The sequence below is a fragment of the Sparus aurata genome, chromosome 9 (assembly GCF_900880675.1).
Source record: "Sparus aurata chromosome 9, fSpaAur1.1, whole genome shotgun sequence".
Classification (NCBI taxonomy): Eukaryota; Metazoa; Chordata; class Actinopteri; order Spariformes; family Sparidae; genus Sparus; species Sparus aurata.
The window spans coordinates 3557272-3579023 of record NC_044195.1 but is presented as its reverse complement, the minus strand read 5'-3'; the positions used below and the strand labels follow the sequence as shown (position 1 = coordinate 3579023).

Here is a 21752-nt window from a genome sequence, read left to right as displayed (position 1 = left end):
CTGTAATATCAAAATTATTATTTTTTAATTTGTGTTAAATGTAGCGTTTCACTGTTAAAAGAAAGCTGCCAAGCTCAGCAGCCGGACTCATGTTAGAAGCATTGTCGGTGACGAGAACCAGGGCGTGTTTATCTATTCCCCACTCGCCTGCCATTGCTTTGAGAAACTCACACATATTTGCGCTTGTGTGGCTATCATCCATAGCTCTCGTCTGAAGTACGTAGGACATTAGCTTCCATTAACTGCTGACATAATGAGCTGTAACGATCACATATGAGACTGTAGCTCTGGATGTCCAGGCATCACACGTTATTGCTACCCTGTGAGCAGAGTTGAGGGACTCTTGCACGGAAAGGTTTGTCCCCTTGTAAAGATTTGGAATCGATTTAAGTGTGAAAAAGCTCCGGGATGGAATAACATATCTTGGCTCCAGACTGTGGACCATGTAGCGAAGCCAGTAAGAGGAGGACTCCAGTTTGTATTACTATTCAAAAAGAAAAAAAAAATATTATTATTTTTTTTTTTTATCGATTTTTGGAAATTTAATAATCGAATCATAATCGTCAATATCATAATCGCGATTAATCAATAATCGACTTTTTTCACCACCCCTACTGTTATCATGCTCACCACACGCATATTAAGCAGTGTTAATGTATTATTGATCTATTTGGCAGGGCTGGATGTACATGTACCTGTACACTAGTATCTGGATTTCAGGACTGCCATTAATAAGTGCTACACAGGTTTATCTGATAATGCTCTGTTGGTGTTGGTCCTGCAACATCGCTATTGTTGCTCCAGACCCATCATTGCAACTGAGCAAAAAGTTACAACCAATGGAAATGTTTAGTAGCACTTTTGTTTTTTTGATTTTTGTCCAACCGATATAGTGGCACCATAGAGCCCTGAACAGAGGTTTTCTGATGTAAGATACTATGCCATGTTCACAACCAGGTTTCTGGTCTTTGTCTGCACCTTGACACTAGTATTGTTGTGATTAATAACTCTTGTTACTCTTGTTCTCAAATTCATTACACATGAAGACATAGAAAACAGAGCAATAATTCCAGTAGGTGCAGGAAACATTGGCACAAAGTAGAGTCATTCTTTACTGCTGGAATACATAGGATAAGTCAGAACGGCAATTACACACCTGCAATGATGAACCCTATTAGAAACCTGGATAATATTTAGAGCTGCAATAACTACTTGAGATATCAATTACAAATCATCAAAAGAAAATATTTCACACAATAATATTTCAGGTCCAATATGAGGATTTGCTGCCTAACTGTTTAATATCATTGTAAATTCAATATTTTTGAAGTTGGACTTTTGCTCTGTCAAAACAAGCAATTTGCTAACATCACCTTAGGTTTTTATGGGCAAGATTTTCTGAAATTGTGTTGAAAGAGCGATCATATCATCATACAGAATGTATTATTGTATATACAGAAATTACACAACTTAAAGCTCGAGACAATTTGTGTCAATTGTGGATGCACCGTCTGCGTTTGCATACAGAGGGAACTGGAGCCCACTTGGCGGTCTCCTAGCAACAGCCAACAAGAGGGAAGCCAAGGCTTGACTGTAAAAGTGAAGGAGGTGGGTGATGTGTTAAAGAAGAGGTTGTAGTGAAGCTGTTACCTCACTACAGGTAAGACACAGATATGGATTTGTACTTTTTTTTTCATCATTCATTCTGCAACATTAGATTTCAATGGTTTTATTGAAAAGTAAAATGTGGTCCTTGATATAATTTCTATTTTGTATGAAAATGCTGACATGAAAAGGACACTTTTAACAATTATTTTATTAAAAAAATATATATAAATTTATTTCAAAAAGTGTGCAAATATTTGAATTGTGTCACAGCTTAATTACAGTCTTTGGGTTACTTTTTAAAGTGTAGTCTTGATTTTTGAAGCAGACATGTGGTAGTAACATAGTTTTGCTTATTGACTGTTTTTCTTATGGGACCCAGTAATCCAACAGCACTCACAAGATGAGCAACTGGACCCTCCTCATCTATTATGTAGTTTGGTAATGTGAGTGGAAAGTTGGTGTGTGACACGAAGAAATGGGATACGCCTGTCCATATTCTGTAATGCACTGCTCAAAAATTAAGGGAACACTTAATCGTCAAAGTATAACACCAAGTTAGTTAAACTTCAGGGATATCAATCTGTCCATTTAGGAAACACAAGTTATTGTAAATCTTACCTGCTTTGGTGCAAATGAAGGTGACAACAGGTGCAATGAAGAGGCAAAAGCAAGACAACCTCCAAAAAGGGAATGGTTTTGAATGTGGTGGCCGCAGACAATTGCTTTCCCCTTCTCCTTGATCCGACAAGCATTGGCGAGAAAACACCAGAAATGGCGACCTGTTCGCTTCACAGATGAGAGTTGTTGGGAGTGCATACCGGCATGCGGGGGCCATACACACTGTAGAGTCACAATAGGAGTTGTTGGATCAGCTTGTGATTTCAATATTTTACTTTGATTTTTTGTGTGATTTTGAATCCAGCCCTCAGTGGATTGATGATTTTGGTTTGCATTGACCGCTGTAACGTTATTTGGTTCTCTTCTTTAAATTGTACGTAACTAAGACCCAAATACTCCCTTTTAATTACACACCAAGTAAAGATATTAGGCTGAAATATAAAGTGAAGTGGGAGGCAAAATCAATAAAATACTTGGGAGTGTTAATTTGTCAGAAACTTGATCAAATGTACAAAATAAACTACGAAATAATAAATTATAAGATCCAGGAAGATATTAAAATATAGTTCAAGGATCGAGGCAGTAAAAAATGTGCTGCCAAGGCTGCTGCACCTTTTTATATCTTTACCTGTCAGAATCCCAGATTCACAGTTCTCAATGTGGGACAAACAGTTATCAAGGTTTGTCTGGGCTGGAACAAGACCAAGGGTAAGATTTAAAACACTTCAAATTGACAAAGACCATGGAGGCCTTGAGGGGGCTGCAAGGGGAGTATGATTTGCATATGGTAAATGGACTGTACTTATATAGTACCCTTATAGTCTTAACGACCACTCAAAGTGCTTGTGACAACACAAGTCCCAATTCACCCATTCTACACACACGTTCATACACTGGTGACACCTGCTCATCAGGAGTGATAACCATTCATACGCATGCGTACACCGATGGAAGGGCCACCGGTAGCAAGTTTTGAGGTTCAGTATCTTGCCCAAGGAAACTTTGACATGTAGACTGCAGGGACCTTGAATCAAACCACCAACCTTGTGATTGGTGGCAGACTGCTCTACTTCCAGAGCCACAGCTGCTTTATCTGTATACTAATGGGGAAACTCAAAGCAGTGTGAACAGGACATATGGAAGCACGAGAGATCGATTGGGGAAAAACTTTGGCTGGATTACATGTCATGGTCATGCCATTTTGCTTGCTGTGAATTTGCTCTGGGCAATTGTCTACTTTATTCATGAATGTGGCTCACCTGGATTTAGGACTAAGGAGCTGGCAGGCTAAAGTCCGGGCTCCTCCACATACACTAAGTCTAAGACTAAGTCAGATACGTTGAATACACTCCTTCAGCTACTCCTTCCTTTAACTCCCACTCTAGAGCCCCATTCACACTGTCGTTTGAATGCGGGGATCCTACAACAATTCTCCTCCGCCTCCTCTCTGGCACTGATACGCCTCTGGGGGTTATATCAGAGGCGCAGCATTGGCAAACCGAACCAGTGTGAATTATTTTTTTTATAATTGCTTTATTGGAGATGTAGGAAAGTATGCGGTCCTGACATGGGCAGCACCATAAATATATAATGTAGGAGACACTGCTCACACACTACTTTGATATATATATCATTATTAATCACTGGAAATTAATATTACACTCGTTAAAGGGGGCACCACCTCCGTGTTTAGTTATTGGAATAATCCGGAGGACATTATTCCAAACATCTAACTGTACCAGTTGGCTTGGACAGTTAGAGTCTATTCAAAATCAATTTACTCAGTCTCAATATTCTGAAGTAGTGAATTCTTTGCACGTATCCATCGGTTCTCCACATTAAAATTAAGTTCCAGACAAAGACAAACGATTACATGTTTATTGACTAAATAATTTGGGTAAAATAAAAGACATGACAATTTTAGACGAACAACAGATGACAGAAAATGTAAAGACTGCAATTAGGAAAGTAATAAAGTCGTGTGACCGTCGGTAGATGGTAAAGTTAAAGGGTCGGGTTATATATATTAAATATTACGGGAGTAATTCTTAATACTATGAGACCCTAATCTTAATTCTCTTAAGTTCATAAGATAGGAGTTAGAACTTAGACAGAAGTCAGAACTTTGACAGAAGTCAGAACTTTAGACACCACTCATTCTCACGTGCGTGGATCCAGCTGCATGAAGACGTTCAGCCGGTTTTGTCTGGGAGTCAGGAGGCACTGAAGTTTGGTGTTCTTGAGAGTTCTGGGTTGGACTACGGCACGGCACGTCGGTCCAGTTGCCAGAGGGAAGGCCGGTACTCTGTTGAGGAACTCTTGGTCCGAAGGCCCAGAGGGGGTTTCCCGCCTTGGGAGCGCTGGGGCAGAGTCGGTCTCGGCTGGGAGCACACAAAGTCTCTTTTTGTTGGAGACTCTTTGCAAGGCTTGCAACATTCTTCATCAGATGATCACAGTCTTGAAAAAGACTTTTCTTGGTGGTTTCAAATAGTGGTACTCAAGTTCTGATTCTGAAATTAATTCAACTTCTTCTGAATCAGGCGGTGATACTTTAACAGCATAAAATCAAAAAGAAAATAATTTTTTCTATTAAAAACTTGAATAAAGTAAATACTTAAAGTAGGGATTCAATTCACTTGTCTTAGAGCTTGTTGCAAAAATAAAAGTAAAGATTACTTTAAAAATAAAAATAAAATGAAAACAAAGAAGAGAAGAGAGAAGAAGGAGAAGAAGCAGGGGGAGAAGAGGACAGGGAGAGAAGAGTGCCTGGAGAAGAAGAGAGGGGAGCAGGGGAGAGTGTCTGTTTTATGACCGGCTGCAGCAGACTGAACGGGGAGGCCGGCTGACAGTGTCACACCTCCTGTGATCTGCGTTTAGGCTCCCAAAAGTTAATCTAACTATACTATTGTATTTAACATTTCGAAATCGTGTTTTAACCTTCCCAAAACTTCACCATCTTAAAAGTCGCATTTTTGCCTTTGTGAAAAGATGCAACATGATAATGATCATTTGTCATTCAAAAGAATTATAACCTGATTAAGACATGAAGCACCAAAGTATACAACATATAACAATATAGTATACAATACACAGTAGAACCAAGGACTTATACATATTCCTTGTATTTCTATCTTTAACAAAACATATCAGACATTTAACTGGTAAATAATACAAGTATTACACAAGGAATGATGATCTTCAAATCTCTCCTCCATCGACAAAGGGGAGGGGGTTTCTGTTGACCTCAAACTTACTGAGTAATAAACTTCATTTGGGCTTCACAATAACATAAGAAAGATCTGTTGAATGACCTTCTTACTCTATTTCGGGATCTGTTAAATTTAAGAAATTGAGATGTAGTTTATTAGTTATTTAGGACGTATTTGAATTTGGGTGAGAATAGAAGACTGCAATTGGAATGTCAGACCCAGGAACAACAACGGTCGTAAATAACAGTTGGACATGTGAGGAGAGGAACACACAGATGAGGTTTCCCATTAAGCCTTCCCCCACTGGAGAATAGATAGATAGATAGATAGATAGATAGATAGATAGAATTACTTTAATGATCCCAGACTGGGAAAATATTTTGTTACAGCAGTAGTGGGTCCGCAAATAAAACATTTCATACATAAAATAAATAGAATCCAATATATACATAGTGTATATATACAGTGCACAGTGTGCTATAAACAGTAAACAATAATAATATATACAACAAAACAAAATTTGCAAAATATACTAAAACAATAATAATATATACAACAAAACAGTAGAGAGACCAGAGTTCTCTGTCAGGCAGAGGTGAGAGAGTTGTTGTATAAAGTGATGGATTGTGGCAGGAAAGATTTCCTGTATCTATTGCTACGACAGCGAAGCTGAAGCAGCCTTCCGGAGAAGGTGCTCCGCTGTCTGACCAGTGTGAGTTGGAGAGGGTGGAGAGGATTATCCATGATGGATAACAGTTTTTTCAGTGTCCTCCTCTCCACCACAACCTCCAGAGTGTCCTGTTTGCAGCCAATCACAGAGCCAGCCTTCCTGATCAGTTTGTTGAGTCTGTTGGTGTCGCTGGCTCCGATGCTGCTCCCCCAACAAACCACAGCAAAGAAAAGTACACTGGCCACCACAGACTGATAAAAGATCTCCAACATCTTGCTGCACACGTCGAAGGATCTCAGCTTCCTCAGGAAGTAAAGTCTGCTCATCCCCTTCTTGTACACAGCTTCAGTGTTAGATCTCCAGTCCAGTCTGTGGTTGATGGTAACACCCAGGTACTTGTAATCCTCGACCACCTCCACATCCTTTCCCAGAATGCACAGAGGTTGGAAAGCCGTCTTCCTCTTCTTCCTGAAATCTATCACCATCTCTCTGGTCTTGCTGATGTTCAGCCGCAGGTGATTCTGTCCAGTCCACTCCACAAAGTTGTCTACCAGTGCCCTGTACTCCTCCTCCTGTCCCTCACTTATACACCCAACAACAGCCGAGTCGTCAGAAAACTTTTGCAGGTGACACGACCCGGTGTTGTACTGAAAGTCAGTGGTGTGTCAGGTGAACAGGAAAGGAGACAGTACAGTCCCCTGTGGAGCTCCTGTATCACTAACCACCGCATCAGACAGAACACTGCCCATACGGACAAACTGTGGCCTGCCTGTCGGGTAGTCAGTAATCCAGGAGATCATTGTGTCGTCTACACCCATCACCCGCAGCTTCTCCCCCAGTAGCAGTGGCTGAATGGTGTTAAAAGCACTAGAGAAATCAAAGAATGTGATTCTCACAGTGCCTCCTCCACCATCCAGGTGCGAATGGGCTCGTTGCAGCAGGTAGATGACAGTGTCATCAACTCCCAAGTGGGGCTGGTAAGCAAATTGCAGAGGGTCTAACAGGGCTCTCACCTGCGGCCTCAGGTTGGCCAAAACCAGTCTCTCCAGCACCTTCATGACGTAAGATGTGAGGGCCACTGGTCGATAGTCATTGAGGTCTGATGGTGTCGACTTCTTTGGAACAGGAACCAGGCAGGAAGTCTTCCAAAGCACAGGTATTCTCTCCTGACCCAGGCTCAGGTTGTAGAGGTGTTGTAGGACAGGAGACAGCTGGCTGGCACATGTCTTCAGGATCCTGGGGCTGATACCGTCAGGGCCTGCAGCCTTCTGCTGGTGGAGTCTCTCCAGCTGTCTCCTAACCTGGCCTGCAGTCACAGTCATGCGGGGGAGGCTGCTGGTGTCTTCAGTGGAGGACAAGGAGGTGGAGGAGGAGGTGAAGGTGGAGGAGGAGGAGGTGGAGGAGTGAATGTTCCAGAGGGAGAGAAACGTAGCTTAGCAAAACATCTTAAATCACCACATCTATGTTAGAAATGTTAGTTATTGTCCTAAGGCATGTATGTGTGCAAGTAGATTTGAATTTGTTTCAACTTTAGTTTTCCTGAGTTTCCATGGTGATTAGCCAATACTGACTCAAGTGACTCAAGTGACTCGCACAACCCGGTTCAATTTAGTGAGTGACTCATAATGACTCAAATCCTTAAAAGGAACAGTATTTACCACATCTACTGCACCAGGTGCTATCAATCCGTACTCTGCTGATGTTACCTTCATGGACACATAGGAAAAACCATAATCAACCACATCAGCACATCAACACTAGACAGGGACCGTCACATTAGTAATAAAATGTTATATAAATCAGGCTATGAATGATATATGAACAAACCCCTCTATTAAAACCTTCAGAATATAGATAGGAATAAAACTGGAAAATTTGGTGTATATAAGTGCTACTGAGGTGGAGTGGATTTTTGGCTCAGAGTATATATACATATACTGTATATAGATTTCTTTTACAATACATATGTTTAAAGACCGTTTTTGTCATACTCTAAGCCTAAAATCTCCACTTCAACAGAGGGATGTGTTCATATATCATTCATAGCCTGATTTATATAACATCTTATTCCTAAAAACAGGGCGAAAATTGTTTTTTTTTATGGCTGCTGACAATTTTTTTCTGATTTATGGAGTGATAAAAAGAGATATCCAAAATTTCCTCTACAAAAACCTTTGGCTATAATATGTCAACAAAATGAAACAGGAATTTTGAACCTGGCTTTATCCAATGTTTAGATTTATGTCCTGGAAATGTATGCAAATTAGCGCATATTTAATTAGATAATGCATCATTTGCATATTCAAACATACAATTTCAGAAAACTCATAATACAAAAAAAATATTGTCTTAATGTAAGTAAACAACTGGGGAAGTGTCATGGTGATATACATTAGTTAAAAAAATGTCCCTATTCTTCACCTGTAGTGTTCCCCTTAAGTTACCCCCTTTAGTTCATTATGCTAATTGCTCAAATTGCCCAACATGCAGCTTTTAGCAACTGAGCTTAATCTCATCTGCTTAACCTATAGATGACATTTTGATGATAAAAGTTCATTGGAAACAACATTTCTGGGTTTAGTATGGGCCAGATAGGGGTTCCAGTAGACTAATATGAACATGGTCTGCTGGAGATAAACCACATCTATCACAGATATCATTTATGCCTGGAAATACCCTACTAAGTTAGTTTTTTGTGAAATGAATTTTCTGGAGAACCTTAAATTGAATTAAACTAAGATGAGCACAAGAAGATGTAGAATTGACCCTGATCAGTGCCTCTGTCCCCCACTCATCTGTCAAATCAAAGCCAAGCTCCCTTTCCCAACTATCCCTGACCCTCAGAAGGGAGGACATATTCGAAGATGATATGAAGTCAAATAATATAGAAATCTTACTACAAGCTATTGGAAGAGAAAGTACCTTGGTGATAAGAGATTGAGAGCCAGCCGAGAGATTGAGGGAAAGATGTTGTTATAAAAAGGGCTTAATGATGCGTTTTAAAAGTTTGAAGTTTTGCCTGAATTGTTTCCAAATTTTCAAAGAGGAAAGTACAATTGGGTTTTTAATATAACGGGAAGCTAGAGGGGCAAAAACCAGAGTTGCCAGAGATGAAGGATGGCAAGAAGCATCTTCCATTATGCACCAGTCTAAACTGGGAGAATCACACCAGGCATGGATTTTTTGAAGATCGGAAGCCCAATAGTAAAATAATAAGTTAGCAAGGCCTCCATCTGATTTGCTTCTTTGGAGTGTTGTGTCGACACGCTCTTTGGTTCTTACCAGCCCAAATAAATTTTGAGCATTTGTATAATTGATTTAGATAAAAAAAAAAAATTGGAAGACACTGGAGAAGAAACACAAATCTCGGAAGAATATTCATTTTAATAGAATTGATTCTGCCCATCAAAGAGAGAGGGGGAGAGTCCCAGCATGCCAAATCAGATCTAATTCCCATAACCATCTTTGTAAAATAATTTTTATTTAGTAAGGGGAGGGAGTGAGAAATATTAATACCTAAATAGCAAAAGCTGTTAGGAGCTAACCGAAATTCTAGTGCATCTGATGGGATCTGTTTAGCTGCTATGTTTACCGGAAAATAATCGCTTTTACTTATGTTTAAATTATAACCTGAGAATGATCCGAAAGTTGTCAAGATTTGTAAAATATTGTCTACACAGCTAACTGGGTCCATGAGATATTTCAACAGGTTATCAGCATAGAGAGACACTCGATGTTCCAGTCCAGCTTTAAAAATGCCAGTGAAACATGAAGAAGATTTGAGAGCAATGGAAAGAGGCTCTATTGCTATGGCGAAAAGCAGGGGAGACATTGGGCAACCTTGGCGGGTCCCTCTTAATAGAGGGAAACATTCAGACCTGTGAAAGGTAGTTGTCACACAAGTAGAAGGGGCAGAGTATAAATGTTGTATCCAAGAAATACATTTTGACCCAAAGCTAAATTTCACCTAAACAGAAAACAAGTAATCCCATTCAACCTGATCGAAGGCTTTCTCTGCATCTAAAGATATAACCAATTCACCAGCTTGGTACGTGTTAGGAGATAGCACAATATTTTAAAATCTTCTAATGTTAGATGATAGTTGACGACCGCTAACAAACCCTGTTTGATCTAAAGAAATTATGTCTGGTAGACAAGGGTCCAAACAGCATGCTAGTACTAGTAGTACTACTGGCTAGAAGTTTTATGTCTGAATTTAATAAACTTATCGGTCTCCAGCTGCTACATTCATCTAAGTTCTTGTCTTTCTTAGGAATGAGCGAGATTGAAGCCTGATTTAAAGTTGGAGGCAGAGAACCCCACTTCAGTGAATCATTAAACATGTCTAATAACAAAGGAGCAAATTGGTTGGAGAACTTTTTATAAAAGTCAACCAGAAATCCATCCGGCCTTTTGTTTTAATGCCCCGAACTAGGTGCTGAGACCCTATTTGTACTGTTGCTGAAGTTTGGTGCTGTTCTGAGCATTATTTGTGGCTTTTTGGTGGCGGTTTATATTTGGACCCATTTCCTGCAGTGCATTGTTGTCGTGCGGTTGTTTCTGAGGTTGATAAAACTCCGTAAATTAGCGGTCTGCTAACTTGATCTCTCGAGAGGGAGTCTAACACAGTTTCACGGTGATTTAGACCATGGATTAAATTTACACTGGAATATCCCTTTAAATTGATGAGGCTTGACAACCGACTTTATGTGTGAACATAACTTTACTGTTCGTCTATTCAATTCACAGCCATAACACAGAGTAGCATTCCTAACCACACTTGTTGTTGTACTTCCTTATAACGTCACTACCCTACAGGTACCTCTAAGGCTCACAAGCCTATTACATTACATCTCCTTTTTTATGCATTTTTTTAACATGCATGAGAGTCTGTTTACTTTGTTGACTCAACCTGTGAAAACATGTCTTATTAAACATACAAACTTTACCAACACAAAATGTACCCAAACATTTCACACCTGAAAAAGTGAAACAATACACACACAATCACTTGTGCATTTACTTGATCTACTCTCTGTATCTAACAGGCAATCTCACTTGTCTACCAGATCTGGTTCGACATGAGATTGTTTGAGATTGTTCATTCATTGTCTCTTTTTTGTCCACAAAGACAGTGTGCTCAGCTGAACCTGTGTGATTTGCATGTCCACCATTTGTGTCACAGAGTTTCATCTCTGAGTCTGTGTTCATGTTGGGGTCCTGTGCATCTGTGACATGTAAGGTTTTCTCATCAGTTTTCCGCAGATCATTTCTGTTCCTTCTGTACAGTCTCCCATCTGGTGTACAAACCACAAAAGATCACGGTTGTTCATGTTTGTGCAAGACCACTGCTGGCTGCCAGGTCCCTCCTTTTTGCACCCTGACATTTTCTCCTGCCTGCAGGTATGACAGTGTCTTAGTTTGTCTGTCAAAATACAGTTTGTGTTTCTCTTGCTTTTCTTTCAGCTGACTGGGTATTCGGACAGCAGCTGGGCTGGTGATAATCCTACTCCTTCCAGCGGTGTGTTGCGATACTCCAGCATGATTTTTTCAGCAGATTTTTAAAGTCTATACGGTCCTTTCTGCTTGACCGTTTGACTGCACATGACCAGGACTGGACGTATTGTACTTGAATTTCTACTTTTCTGCAAAGTCTTTGAACCCAGCACTGGCATACTGAGGACCATTATCAGAGATGACAACATCAGGAATGCCAGGCCTCGCAAACATTGATTTCAGTGCGACTATGACACTACTACTGGTGGTGTCACTCAACTTTGCTATTTCAGGGAACTTGGAGAAAAAAATCAACACAAAGCAGAAACTCAGATCCTTTTGAAGTGAAAGAGATCAGTCCCGACTTTCTCCCACAGTCTGTCTGGTACTGGGTGTGAGAGTAGCGGCTCTCTTGGTTTGCTGTTTCGGTTCTCATTACAAGTGGGACAATGAGACACCATCTCCTCAATGTGTATAGACATGTGTGGTCAATATAAAACATTTCTGGCTCTTCCTTTGCACTTAACAATTCCTAAGTGTGATTCATGGATTTTATTTAGCATATCTTGTCTCAGCTGATGTGGAACTATGAGCTTTGTGCTTTGAACATCAGCCCAGATGTGTGTGTGATTTCATCTCTAAATGTCCAGTAGGGCTGAATTTCTGTTGGTACTGCACTTTTGTCATCCAGCCAACCTCTTAATGTATTGTCTTTCAGTAACTGCATTTCGGGGTCCTCCGCTGTAGCTGCCCTGAACTTGTGCAGTTTTTCCTCTGACATGGGTAGATGATGTGCGATCAAGTTTACCTCTAACTCTTTCTCCAGCAGCTCTTCATTCTTCTCGTTGAGGAATGCTCGACTCAATGCATCTGCTATATGCAGTTCCTTGCCCGGTCGATAGGTGACTTTAAGGCTGTATCTTTGAAGCCTAAGAAACATCCTCTGCAGTCTCATGGGAGCTTGGTGCAAGGGTTTTTTGAAAATACTCTCTAGCGGCTTGTGGTCACTCTCAACCTGAATGTTTTTACCATACACATACTGATTGAATTTCTCACATCCGTAGACAATGGCAAGTAGCTCTCTTTCAATCTGCCCATACCTGCGCTGACAGACAGTGACAGTCACGATGCCTTCTGGGCTGGCATCTACTGACAGTGTCAGTGGTTTGTTAATATGATAAAACTTCAGGGTTGGAGCGTTGGTGACCAGCTGTTTAAGATGCTCAAAACTACTCTTTTGTGTTTCTTCCCAGTGCCACTCTGTGTCACCTTCAAGCAGCTTTCTTAAAGGTGCACTGACTTTGCAAGGTACTGAATCATCCCCATGAAACTCAGCAGATCCTGTTTATTCTGCGGGTCTGGGAGCTGTGTCACTGCTCTCACTTTTTCCTCATCCGGTCTCAGTCCACTGGCACTTAGAGTGTCCGATGTATTTAATCTCTTTTGTCCTGACAAAGCACTTGTTTTTGTTCATTTTCAGGTTGTTGTCTTTTGCACTCTCTAGCAACAACTTCAATCTGTGGTCGTGCTCTGCCACAGAGTCTCCCCAGACAAGTAGCTCATCAATAATGTTCACAACTCCATCTAGTCCTTCAGTCATCTGCAAAATAGCCCTCTGAAACACCTCTGGCGCAGATGAGATCCCGAACGGTAAACGCAGGAATGTGTATCTTCCAATGGGGGTATTAAATGTGCAGAGCTTCAAGCTTTCATCATCAAGATTTATCTGCCAAAAACCCTGATTGGCGTCTAGTACTGAGAAGTACTTAACATTTGGCATACGGGGGTATGCCAAATGAGTAATGGGTAATGCTCCCGTTTAATTGCTTGATTTAAGTCTTTTGGGTCCATGCAGATACCAATTTTCTTGGATGTGACCACTGTTACCATACTGTTAACCCACTCTTGTCATGTCTCGTTTATTTTGCAGTGCTTGGGGTGTAGTGTTTTCTTTTTATGTTTTTTCAGAGGTGCTGGAGAGGCCGGGCGAAGCTTGGTGGCCGTGATAAGCGTCACACACACACCTCCAGCAGATCAGCAATCAGAGGCTGCTGATAAGACCATGCGCCGCACTCGACCCGCTGCCAGATGATTATATCTCTCCGATGTGGTACTTGGCTCTAGATTCGACCGTCGCTACTTCGACCTTGATCACTCTAACGAGTTTATTAAATTATTTCTCCGTGTGCTTTCTAGTGTTCACCACCTTGCTGGCTCCCTGTGCTCTCCGCTCCAGCCTCCCAGCCCTCTGCACCTCCGCTGCCAGCAACCGCTCTCCACCCTCCGGTGTGCCAGCGCTCCGCTCCTCCGGTGTCTGACTCTCCACCCTCCGGCGTGCAAGCGCTCCGCTTCTTCGGTGTCTGTGGTCCGCCACTCCCAAGCCGCCGCCGTCACACTCCTCCTCGGGGACTTCGCCCGAAGTGCCTGCCGCTCTCTACGTCACAGCTCGTGAAATCAATAAAGACTTTTGCGAAAGCAAAGATCAACTCCTGAAATCTGCATTTCATAACAGAATCATCTGGCCATGAGTACGGACCCAGCGGACTCAGATCTCGTCCAGCAGGCGCTGAATACGCAAGGCGTCCTCGTGAGAAGGCACGAGCAGATGCTCCAGGGATTAATGGAGACCCTCCAGAACCTCTCAACTACCGTGAACCAGATTGGTCACCAGGTCAACCTCCTAACCACTCAACCACCTGCCGCCTCCTCCACACCTGCCGCAGTGAGTAATGTCCCCAGTACGAGCTTGGGGTAGTTTCCCCCTCCCCCGATCAAGGAACCCTCCGTGCCCCCTCCAGAACATTATTCAGGGGATTTAGGTTCTTGTCGTAGTTTTTTGCTCCAGTGCTTGCACGTATTTAGTTTACAGCCAAACAGCTATGCTTCAGATCAGGCGAAGATGGAATACACTATGAATTTGTTAAGGGGAAAAGCAGCTCAGTGGGGAACAGCCCTGTGGGAGGCGGGCTCAGAAGCGCTCGAGTCCCATGAGACATTTGTGACTGAAATGAAGAGGGCGTTTGACCATCCCAGGGTTCTGAGGCAGCCACCAGGTTATTATCATTACGCCAGGGCACACAGTCTGCGGCTAACTACTCTGTCAGTTTCCGCATTTTAGCAGCGGAGACGGGGTGGAACGAGCTCGTTAGCTTCTTTAAGAGGGGATTGTCAGACAGGTTACGTGACGAGCTAGCCTCTAGGCAAGAACCAATCACCCTAGATGAACTAGTTACCTTGGTTATAAGGTTGGATAACAGGTTAAGGGAGCGAGAGAGGGAGAAGTCCGCATCTAGCCGTAGATCAGCTAGTTCCGCCACCTGTCAAATCTCCCAGCTTTCACCCTCACCTCAGAGCTTTCCACGCCCTTCCGACCCGCCGCCTTCTTCGGAGGAACCCATGCAGGTGGGGAAGACCAGGCTGACCCCGAGGAGCACCAGCGCCGCTTCAACTTAAGACTCTGCATCTACTGCAGACAGCCTGGCCACCATCTCTCCATCTGTCCATCACTGCCAAAAGGTCTGGCTCGCCAGTGAGTAAAGGCACATTGGTGAGCCACACAACCTCCTTCTCCAGCCCTACTGCTCGCGTCATCCTCCCGGCTTCTCTCCAGTGGTCACGTGAGTCGCTACCTATTCATGTTTTTGTGGATTCCAGGGCAGATGACAGTTTTATTGACTCTTTAGTCGAACAATCGCTAATTCCCATTGAAAGCCTCGACTCTCCTAAGATGGTTAACGCCCTGGATGGGTGACGCCTGGCTACCATCACCCACCGCACTGCTCCTCTGTCGCTGATAATTTCCAGTTACCACCGGGAGCACCTACAACTTTACGTCATCTCTTCCCCTTCTTCTCCTGTAGTTTTGGGTCTCCCCTGGTTACGCCTCCACAATCCACACATTGACTGGCATTCCTCCTCCGTTTCCAGCTGGAGCGTGTTCTGCCACTCCCACTGCCTGTGCTCCGCCGCCACCACTGTCCGGCCTTCCTGCTCCGTCACTCCAGCGCCTTCTAACCTATCTCTAGTGCCTCAGTGCTACCATGACTTGGCCACAGTGTTCTGTAAAGAGCGAGCCGTGTCCCTACCACCACACCGACCTTACGACTGCGCCATTGACTTACTTCCCGGTGCTCCACTCCCATCCAGTCGGCTATACAACCTGTCCCGCCCTGAACGAGAGGCGATGGAGGAGTACATAAACTCCCGAGCCTCAGGGTTAATCCGGCCTTCCTCATCCCCTCTCGGTGTGGGCTTCTTCTTCGTAGGCAAAAAGGATGGCAGTCTCCGCCCCTGCATTGACTATAGAAGATTAAACGACATAACGATCAAGAACAGGTTCCCGCTGCCCCCCATAGACCCGTCGTTCGAACCTCTGTCTCACACCAGAGTGTTTACTAAACTGGATTTACGAAATGCCTACCACCTGGTCCGCATCAGATACACTTCGAGTATCAGGTGATGCCGTTTGGCCTATCTAATGCTCCTGCTGTTTTTCAGGCTTTGATTAATGACATCCTCAGAGACATGTTAAATCATTTTGTGTTTGTCTATCTAGATGACATTCAGATTTTTTCCAAAACCTTAGACGAGCATATTGAACAGGTGCGGCTCGTGTTGATATGCCTCCTCGACAACAAACTGTATGTAAAACCAGAGAAGTGTGAGTTTCATTCCGCTCAGGTTAGCTTCCTGGGCTTCGTGATTGCACAAGGGAGGCTTCAACCTGACCCCGCCAAGATCCGAGCAGTCGAGGAGTGGCCCACACCTGCCACACGAAAGCAGCTTCAACAGTTTCTGGGGTTCACAAACTTTTACTGCCGGTTCATCCGGGACTACAGCCGAGTTGCAGCCCCGTTAACCCAGCTCACCTCCCCTGCCTCTCCTTTTACGTGGTCTGCAGGAGCCGACCTAGCCTTCAACAAGCTAAAGACTCTGTTCACTCACGCCCCCATCCTCCTACACCCTGACCAGGCTCGACAGTTTGTGGTGGAGGTGGACGCCTCAGACTCCGGTGGGGGCCGTTCTCTCCCAGCGGCACCCCACTACAAATAAACTACACCCCTGTGCTTTCTTTTCCAGACGCCTCTCCCCTGCTGAGAAGAACTACGACGTGGGTAACAGAGAGCTCCTGGCCGTGGTGTTGGCGCTGCAGGAGTGGCGTCACTGGTTGGAGGGTACAGTCGAGCCCTTCCTTATTTGGACCAACCACAAGAACCTTTCATACCTGCGTTCAGCCAAGAGACTCAACTCCAGACAGGCCCGCTGGTCGCTATTCCTTAATCGTTTCCAGTACTCTCTCTCTTTCCGCCCAGGCTCCAAGAATGGGAAGCCTGATGCGCTCTCTCGCCTGTACTCCCCTGACGCAACCACGGCTGACACTGAGCCTATTCTGCCTTCTCCCCAGATCATCGGCGCGGCCACCTGGGAGATCGAGAACACAGTCCCGGTGGCTCAAGGAAGACACCCAGATCCTGGTACCGGGCCCCCTAATCGACTATTCGTTCCGGAGGAGGTCCGGTCGCAGGTGTTAACGTGGGGACATGCCTCCAGACTCACATGCCATCCCGGAGTGAAACAAACATTACAGTTCCTGCGCCAGCACTTTTGGTGGCCCGGCCAGGCCAGGGACGTGGCAGAGTTTGTGGCTGACTGTGTGGTCTGCGCCCGAAGTAAACCCTCCCACGGCCCCCCCGCCGGTCTCCTCAGACCCTTGCCTGTCCCCGGCCGTCCCTGGTCCCACATTGCGGTGGACTTCGTCACCGGCCTTCCTCCCTCTGCCGGTAACTCCGTCATCCTCACTGTAGTTGACTGCTTCTCAAAGATGGTCCACTACATCCCCATGGCTAAGCTCCCATCCACCACCGAGACCGCTGAACTGCTCGTCCTCCATGTCTTCCGGCTCCATGGACTCCCCTCCGACATCGTCTTCGATCGAGGCCCACAGTTTACGTTGCAGGTATGGCAAGCTTTCTGTAAGGCGCTCGGCGCCACCTCCAGCCTAACTTATCATCCGCAGTCCAACGGGCAGACTGAGAGGGCCAATCAGGACCTTGAGACTGCCATCCGCTGTGTCACTGCCCGTAACCCCTCATCCTGGTCCTCTTTTCTTCCGTGGGTAGAGTACGCCCACAACTCCCTGGTAAGCGCAGCTACTGGGATGTCTCCGTTCATGGCCGCTTACGGCTACCAGCCGCCCCTTCTCTCTACCCAGGAGGGCGACGTCGCTGTCCCGTCTGTTCAGGAGCACATCACCCGCTGTAAGGAGGTTGGCCCGGGAATCCATTGTCCGGGTCACTAGGCAGAGTCAGCGACTGGCTGATCGCCATCAGATCCCCGCTCCCCAGTACCAGCCAGGGGAGAAGGTGTGGCTCTCCGCCCGGGATCTTCCCCTCCAGGTGGATTCCCGCAAACTGGCTCCTCGGTTCGTGGGACCATTCGAGGTGGAGAGGTCAGTCGGCCACGCTGCCGTTCGCCTCAAGCCGCCCGCCTCCCTGCCAGTGCATCCCACGTTTCACGTCTCTCAGCTCAAGCCCATGTCCTCCAGTGACCTCAGCCCTCCGGCCGAACCCCCACCACCCACCCGGGTCATCGACAACGCTCCTGCCTACACCGTCAACAAGATTCTCGATGTTCGTCGTCGGGGCCGGGGTTACCAGTTCCTGGTCGACTGGACAGGTTACGGTCCAGAGGAGCGGTCCTGGGTTTCGCGGTCCCTCATACTGGACCACACTCTCCTGACAGACTTTTACCGTGAGTTTCCCCACAAACCAGGCAGGGCGCCTGGAGGCGCCCGTTGGCGGGGGGGTACTGTCATGTCTCGTTTATTTTGCAGTGCTTGGGGTGTTGTGTTTTCTTATGTTTTTTCAGAGGTGCTGGAGAGGCCGGGCGAAGCTTGGTGGCCGTGACAAGCGTCACACACACCTGCAGCAGATCAGCAATCAGCGGCTGCTGATAAGACCATGCGCCGCACTCGACCCGCTGCCAGTTGATTATATCTCTCCAATGTGGTACTTGGCTCTAGATTCGACCGTCGCTACTTCGACCTCGATCACTCTAACAAGTTTATTAAATTATTTCTCCGTGTGTTTTCTAGTGTTCACCACCTCGCTGGCTCCCTGTGCTCTCCGCTCCAGCCTCCCAGCCCTCTGCACCTCCACTGCCAGCAACAGCTCTCCACCCTCCGGTGTGCCAGCGCTCCGCTCCTCCGGTGTCTGACTCTCCACCCTCCGGCGTGCAAGTGCTCCGCTTCTTCGGTGTCTGTGGTCCGCCACTCCCAAGCCGCCGCCGTCACACTCCTCCTCGGGGACTTCGCCCGAATTGCCTGCCGCTCTCTACGTCACAGCTCGTGAAATCAATAAAGACTTTTGCGAAAGCAAAGATCAACTCCTGAAATCTGCATTTGGGTCCTCTTTTTACTACAGGGCATAACAACTCTGTTGGCTCTATCTGCCTGGTTATTACTCCCAATTTCTCCATGCGCTGTAGTTCCTCATTTACTCTGTCTCTGAGTGCTACAGGAATCCTTCTGCGAGTGTGCATGACAGGTGTAACCGTGTGGTCTATCTGTACATGATGCTGACCAGGTAAGCAACCTAGTCCGGTGAAAAGATCCTCATAATCTTTAAGGATGTCATTTTCCTTTCCAACTTCATGCATCCTCTTCACTAAGCCTAATTTCACACATGTGGCTCCTCCCAGTCTAGCCGGAACATCTTCTTGTATGATTTCAAACTCAACCTTGTGCTTCTGGCCTTTGTATTGACATGATCATGCTCTTTTGCCCAGTGGCGCTATCTTCTGGCCAAAGAAAGCAACAAGTTACTTTTACTCACACTGAGCTTTCCTCTGACATCCAGTGAATGTAATGTTTTAACTGACATTGCGTTGCAGTCTGCACCTGTGTCCAGTTTAAAAGTCACAATTTTGTTTATTTTCGGTCTTTCAGTCCATTTTTCTTCCTCAGTTTCTGTTTGTGCAGACTCCATCACTCTCATGTGTTTCTCATGCTTCTTTCTGACTGTGCCGGTAAACATGTCATTTTCTACCTCACTTTGTTCTACTGCATGTACATTCTTTCTCTGTTGGTGCTGCCGACTCTGTGATCTGCACATCTTGGTGAAGTGATTTTTCTTGTTGCAATTTGACAGGTAGAGTTCCCCGCTCCCCCTTCCTGTTTCAGCCACACCTTGCAATCAGTGATTAGCGCCAGGTGACACCTAATCATTAATATACATGCCTTTCAGTGTTGTGGGTAACGCATTACAAAGTAACGCGTTAGAGTACTCTAATTACTTTTTTCGTGTAACGTAACACGTTAGTTTCGTGCGTCAAGCAATCAGTAACTTTGTTATTTTTTTTAAAAGTAATCCCTTATTTTAAGAATTTCTCTGGATAAGGAAAGGAAAATCCCAACTGCAGCCTGCTTTTTGTCAGACAGTACTGTGCCACCTGCGGATGTGTCAGCGGAGGCGCAGCACTATGATGCGTCTGTGCCCTGCTGCTGACCTACGTGTGTGTGTGTGTTTTCAAACCCCCGGCAAGATGGCAGAGAGGACAGCTTTTGCATCGTGGAAGTACGCACATTATTTTCAATTCGCAAGCGAAAAGGACAAGAACTACATAACGGTAAAATGCACACTCTGCATTGGTGAAAAGCTTCTGTCGACTGCAAAAAATCACGACTTCTCGGTGCATTTACAGGAGTGTGTGTCAGTTAAGTTGCAGCATGTGCGAGGCGCTGCATACGGCTTTGAATTTTTGGTAACGCATGAGTACTCTTACACATTACTTTTATTCATAGGTAACACTGTAACGTAACTGATTACTTTAAATTGATGGTCACGTTGTAACCTAATTAACTACTTTCCAAAGTAACTATACCCAACACTGATGCCTTTCATACTCGGAACGGGAATATGACACCACATGACCTAATTTGTTTTTTTGTTTTTTTTTGCCTACCCTTTGTTTGTACAGATTTTTTTTTTTGGTATTTATAGGTTTGGTTGCTTGGTTTTGTTTATCTTTTGTCGACTATTAATTCTTGATATTTTGACTTGCTTTCTTTGTTTATTTAGTTTTGTTCTCATTGTTCTATTTTTGGGTTTATTTACCAGAATTTAGTTTAAAGGTCTCATATTATACTGTTTTTCATCAATTTCACACAGCTGTCAGAGGTCCAACGAATTGTATTCGATATGTATTGCCCCAAACACATCCATGGTCCTGAACTCCAGCTGTCTAAAAGTCGCTCTGCTGAGCTCTGTTCACAGCACTCTGTTTCTGTGCCTGCACCTTTAAATGCTAATGAGCTGCGTCTGTCAACGCCTACTTGGGAGCCTTGCCTGCTAGTCACTCTCAGGGAGAGGAAGCCCCTAATGCTAACGGTAGCATGCGCTAATGTTTACGGTGGATGTAACACTATGGCTCGCGGAGATTTTTTCGTTTAACCGAACCAGTTTGACCCAGAATCGGACCCAGAAGTAGAGGCTCCGGAAGAAGTACAGACTCTGCGGCTGCAGCAGGACGTTTCAGAATGGTTAGTTTGGCTGAATAATATTAGTTTGTTTGTATGTGTTGTTACAGCTACTGCCATGTAGCTAATGGCTAACAGCTAGCGAAAGCTGTGTTTGTCTCCAACACAGTCTCCAAACTGTTATACACTGTTCGCATCGTCTCTGTCTCCAGTCTGCACGTTTCCAGACTTTCTGACAACAAAGCTCCCTTGTAATATTATTAACATTAAACTCGCTTCATACGCCATTGCATAGCGGACCGAAGTGGAGCTAACTAGTTAGCCAATTTCCAGCTGACTTCACCATACTCGTCGGCAACTGTAAATGCTATCAAACCGCGGCGACACTTATCGGTGGCTCGGGTGCAGTTGCTGGTTCCAGTGTGGTTGAGACTGATCCTTTTAGGAGGGTCAGTGTCGAGGCAAAGCCAGCTTTGTATTGACTCTCGTTACTGAAGCAGTCCGACGTGAGGTGGTTAGCACACACATACAAGCTAACACGAACCGCAGCCGGCACGTCGTCATTAAATAGGAAACACAACCACGGTCTCTTCTGTTGTTCTGTAGCTGGGACAGAATATAGGCACTTCTGTTGATTTATACACCAACAACAGAGCAATTGCGTGTCTAGCTCTGA

General features: G+C 44.8%; 1 protein-coding gene across 1 annotated transcript in view; it reads left to right on the top strand.

The window, feature by feature from the left end:
- Window positions 1-537: 537 nt before the first annotated feature.
- The window catches only part of LOC115587613 (uncharacterized), a 38792-nt gene continuing 17577 nt past the window's right edge, over window positions 538-21752 (top strand). The window contains exon 1 of the mRNA XM_030427533.1: window positions 538-1660. The gene's annotated coding sequence lies outside the window, so the exon portion shown is untranslated. The remainder of the gene's footprint in view (window positions 1661-21752) is intronic.